The following is a 6,000-nucleotide window of genomic DNA, read 5'->3' on the forward strand; positions in this document are numbered from 1 at the left end:
GTCCATTTTGTACACGAAGTGCATACAGTTTTTGCCATAAGCCTCCCAACTTTTTAGCACATGCTATGTGGGTGAAATGATGATACCATGCCAAGTTTCAGCCTTTTGAGAGTTCATTTGTAGTGCTTTTCAATTTCAGGGTAATTTAGCTAAAAAACCCCATTAAATCCATGAAAAATAGCAAATGAGGTGAGAAAGGGTTGAAAATTGATGACGTGGCATTGAATGATGCATATTGAGCGCACAAAAAGTCTGGAGCTGAAATAAGTTTAAAAAATGAAATGCCTTTGTAAGAGATAAGTATTCGTCCGAAACCGTGATACTTCGAAAGAGATTGTCCATTTTGTACACGAAGTGCATCGAGTTTTTGTCGTAACCCTCCCAACGTTTTAACACATTTTATGTGGGTGAAATGATGATACCATGCCAAGTTTCAGCCTTTTCAGAGTTGATTTGTAGCGCTTTTCAATTTCAGGGTCATTTAGCTCAAAAAAACATTAAATCCATGAAAAATAGCAAATGAGGTGAGCAAGGGTTGAAAATTGATGACGTGGCTTTGAATGATGCATTTTGAGCGCACAAAAAGTCTGGAGTTGAAATAAGTTTAAAAAATGAAATGCCTTTCTAAGAGATGAGTATTCGTTCGAAACCGTGATACTTCGAAAGAGATTGTCCATTTTGTACACGAAGTGCATCCAGTTTTTTCCGTACCCTCCCAACTTTTTAGCCCATGCTATGTGGATGAAACGATGATACCATGCGAAGTTTCAGCCTTTTCAGAGTATTCGTCCAAAACCGTGATACTTCGAAAGAGATTGTCCATTTTGTACACGAAGTGCATCCAATTGTTGGTCCTCACGTGCCGCCTTTTTCGTGCTTACATTGCTGGTCCTCCTGTGCCTCTGGTGTATCTTTTGTCTTCCCATACACGCCAAAGAATCCTAGCAGGTTCACACAAAGATTCTTCGTCACGTGCATCGCGTCTATTGCAGAGCGGACCTTTAGGACTTTCCAATAAGGTAGGTCCCAAAATATAGATTTCTTCTTCCACATGGGTGCGTGTCCGTCAGCGTCATTCGGAACAGATTTTCCGCTAGGACCCTTTCTGAAAATCACTTTTAAATCCTTGACCATATGAAGTATATGCTCAACTAATGGCCTTAGGTACAAAGGATACTCCTCTTCTTCTTCATTCTCTCCCATTAGAACCCCTCTTTCTTCGTACTTGGTCCAATAGTAATAGTCGTACATGAAACCGTACGTAAACAGGTGGACGTGAATGACTCTTGACTTAGAGTAAGTTTTATCATTCTTACACACGTCACATGGACAAGACATAAAACCATCCCGCTGGTTTGCCTCAGCCGCACGCAGAAAACTCTGCAAGCCATCAATGAACTGGGGAGAGCGTCGGTCATCGTACATCCATTGCCGGATCATCTTCATTACACAAGACCAAAAAGACCAAATTAATACAAGTTCACGCATAAAGTTCATACACAATTATAACAAACAATCATACAAGTAAGAAAACTATCTAAATCATACAAATAAGATTTTTTGGAATAAAAAGGATAAGAACAAGAGGATCACCAAGGTGGTGCCGGCAACGAGACGGTGCGGGCGATTGGCGATGGTTAGGACGGGAACGGGAAGGCACTAAGTAAATCACACCTACAAATATGCAAACTAAGAACTTAATTTGAGCTCAAATTGAATATCAATCAAATAAACTCCCACATAATTACTCCCAAACTAAAACCCACAAATCACTATAATTATAGAGCATTGCACGAGCTAATCTAGCAATGAGAGATGAAAGGACAAAGTTGCTAACCTTTGTGAACACTTGGATGGATGGGATGCCTCAAATCTTGACAAATGTAGGAAGAAATTAAGGATGAACTCGAGCAAGGGAAGAGAACAGAGGAGAGAAAGGAGAAAACAGAGATGTGTCTCTAGTCCTGGTTTGTATTACCAATCGGGACTAATGGCCCTCGCACGGGCCCAAGCTTGACGCAACCCTGCCACCACCCCTTTAGTCGTGGTTTTTAACACAAACCGGGACTAGAGGTTCCTAATAAACCGGGACTAAAGCCTAGCCTCATGAACTGGGACTAGTGGAAGCATTAGTCATTTAGTCCCGGTTAAAAAACAAACCGGGACTAATGCGTCGAACCAAAGGCATGTTTTCTACTAGTGAGGTCACCTTGGAGCCACAATCCATTGTGGTGAAGCTTCATGGTGGGGTTGGGAGCCTCCAATTAAGTTGTGGAGATTGTTCCAACCTTCGAGGGCACCACTAGTGGAATCATGGCATCTCGCATTGTGTGAGGGTGTGAGGTGAATACAGTGGCCCTAGTGGCTTCTTGGGGAGCATTTTGCCTCCACACCGTTCCAACGGAGGTGTACCTCCCTTCAAAGGGAAGGAACTTCGGTAACACATCCTTGTGTTCATCGGCTCCACTTGTGGTTATTTCTTACATTTACTTTGTGCAAGCTTTACTTGTGTTGCATCCATTGCTTGCTTGTATTGTTGTTGCTGCTAGAATCATATAGGTTGTTCATCTAGTTGCATATCCAAACAACCTTTTGTTGCTGAAAGCACATATGCTCCCTTGGTGATTTTTATATTTTTATAATGCATGACAACATACATTGTCTCTTGGACTAATAGTTTTATCTAGTTTATTTCAGATAAAGTCCATAGAGAGAATCGACTGGATTGTGGGGAGAAGCCCCAAGTAAGGAGAATAATATGGTTGGCCAATCTTCAAGCTTCAAGACTCTACATTTTGCATTTTGTGAGAAATCACATTTGAGTCCATAGGAAAGCCAATACTATTAAAAGGGGATGAGGTATCCATGATGATCTGGTTGCTCAAGTGGTTAGAGTTAGCCACCAAAAGCCCGCATGGAATTCTCCCATATAAACATCATGTCCAAGCCCCAAAGTACAAATTCAGTGCCACCAAATATTTCCAATTCGGCCCTACCGAGTTTTACCCTAGACAGATCCGGAGCCAACCCCTACCTTCTCGGTGGCACCAAGTTTGTTTTTGGTGCAACCAAAATCAATGACCAATTTCCTATTAACCAATTTCTAAAAATTGTAAATTCTGAGTTTTTGTAATTGGTGAAACCGAAACTGGAAACTGACTAGGCCAGCCAAAGTCGAATTCACCATGAATTGTATACCGGTCTCGCCGTAACGCCAAAAGTTGCCACATTTTGCACTAGTCGGTGCAACCGAGTTTTTTTGCTTTGGTTTCACCGAGTTGGGCAATAATGTTGTAACGGTTGGATCTTTGGAGATGCCTATATATACTCATTCACCTCCCTCTCATTCGCGGAGAGAGCACTCACAACAAGCCAACACTTGCCCCATCTATTTTCTGTGAGAGAACAACCTACTCATGTGTTGAGATCAAGATATTCCACTCCTACCATATGAATCTTGATTTTTAGCCTCCCCAAGTTGCTTTCCACCCGATCAATCTCTTCTACGAAAGCCAAATTTGTGAGAGAGTGATCGAGTGTTCAGGAGGCTATATTTTAAGCACAGGAGCAAGGAGTTCATCATCCATACCACATCCATTAACTTTTGGAGAGTGGTGTATCCTAGATTGGTTCGGTGAAGATCTCGAGGCTCCCACTTTGTGTGGAGTTGAACCAAGAAGTTTGTAAGGGCAAGGAGATCGCCTACTTCATGAAGGTCTACCCCGAGTGAGGCTAGTCCTACGTGGACATAAGCCATGGTGGAAGAGACATGCTGCTTCTTCGTGGACCCCTTGTGGGTGGAGCCCTCTATGGACTCTCACGACTGTTACCCTCCGTGGGTTGAATTCTCCATCAACGTGGACGTACGATGGCACCACCTATCGGAACCACGAGAAAATATTCTTGTCCCCATTGTATTTGATCTTCCTATATCTACTCCTTACTTTCATGTGCATGTATTTACTTTCTGCTGCTATACTCATTGACTTGCATGTGTAGGGTGTGCTAGACTTGGTAGAATTGCTAAAATATGCCAACCATTAAAATTAGGAAAATGTTAGGTTTTTATTTTGCCAAGTAGTTTATTCACCCCCTCTAGACGTTCCATCAGTGATCCCATGGTTTCTAAACCTATTTTGTTAAGAAAAACTAAAAATTGCTAGTTGCCTATTCACCCTCCCCTCTCTAGTCAACCATATTGATACTTTCAATGGGTATGAGGGCTACGTCTATTTTGAAGGCTTAACTGCCCAAAGTGTATGGTTGGTGAAGTGAGTGACGGAGGGGAGAACTCTGTGGCCGCGTCCGCGACCGTAGTCACGTGTGATGATTTGAATGAGGCCATCGCCTCTCTGAAATCATCTATGGTGGATGAGGTCAAGGACACGCTAAATAAATTCCTTCAGAATCTTAAACTCCCCATCAATTCAAAGGATTTATTTAATCCATTCCATACGGAGATGGGTGTTGATTCCGTTAAGGAAAATGCTGGTAGTGAGCTACCCAAATCCTCTCATGGAGTAAATGGATCGGGCAGCCATCCCACGGTTGCCCCCCGTCCTATGGTGGACCCATTCCCTCACCTCATATAAATCCTAATGGGCCCTCACCCAAGCTTGAGCTGACTAACTTTTCTACTTGGGATTTTGTATCAAATCTCATTTGAATCATAGCTCAATGCAACTATGAAGAATGATTGATCAAGGCTTTAACCCTCATGATCGCAACAACACGACTCCAAGAGAAGAAGTGGACAACCAACTAAATGCTTCCACTTTGTTCATTATTCAATCCGCTATGCCACCCGAAGAGCTCTCTCACTTGCGTCCTTTCACCATTGCCAAAAATGCATGTGCATACATCAAATCACTGTACAAAGGGAGATCAAGCATTCAACTATGCAACTTTGAGGTGGTTATTGATGAAGCCAATGAGTTTGTGATGAATGAAGATGAAGACCCAAGGAATATCTACTGAAGATTGACCACTCTTGTCATCTCTCTCCGAGATCATGGGAGCAAGGACACGGATGATACTTGGGTCAAGTGCAAGTTCCTCAAAGCCATCATGCCATTCAACAAAGACATGTATTTTGTGACCCGTCAAAGACAAAACTTTAACTCCTTGTCCTCGAGCGAAGTGTTGGATGAGTTCGTTGCTATGAACATCCCAAACAAGACTGCAAAGAACGCTCTAGCTCGTGTTCAATGGTCAAAGAAGCCCAACCTTGCTTTGAAGGACAAGGCAACCTCGGAGGAGGAAGAAGAACAAGAAGAGGAGTGTTGCCCCAAGGACACCGAATATGCTTACCACGAGCACATGGCTCTTGCGTTTAGATAATTTTGGGACAACAAGAGGAACACCAAGCCCATCTTCTCCAATAAAAACTCAAGTGCTTCCAAGGGCAACCAACAGGTGAGGACATGCTACAATTGTGGTAATGTAAGTCACTTTGTTGTAGATTGCCCATACGAGAAGCATGAAGACAATGAAGGCAAGCTCATTCACAAGAACAAGTCCAAGTCCTTCCCTAACAAGAACAAATTCACGAAGAAGGTACCTCCAAAGGGTTGACGCTGCAAGAAGAGTACATCGCCGATGATGATGAAAGTGGAGAAGGAATGCCAACAGACTCTATGGGTATTACAATCTCTCCTCCTACCACGGTGTCACTCTTTGACTCCCCCAACAAGGACCACATCCCGATCACCAAGTTCCTAATGGCCAAATCCTCCAACAAGGTAACCTCTAATGCTTGTGAAATGCGTTTGGTTTTCCATGAAGAGGAACAGGTAATTGTAGCACAATACAGGTAAGTATTTACCTCAATTAAGAAACCAAGGTTTATCGAACCAAGAGGAAGATCAATCCCCAACCGTCTTCATCGGGTGCACACAAAAGAGCAAACAACTTCCACCCAACGCGGGCAAGAGGGTTGGCAATCCCCTTGATCTCATTTATTTGCAAGCAAGTGAGGTGTGTAGATAATTGTAAATTGCA

The sequence above is a fragment of the Hordeum vulgare genome, chromosome 1H (assembly GCF_904849725.1).
Source record: "Hordeum vulgare subsp. vulgare chromosome 1H, MorexV3_pseudomolecules_assembly, whole genome shotgun sequence".
In the NCBI taxonomy this organism is placed as follows: Eukaryota; Viridiplantae; Streptophyta; class Magnoliopsida; order Poales; family Poaceae; genus Hordeum; species Hordeum vulgare.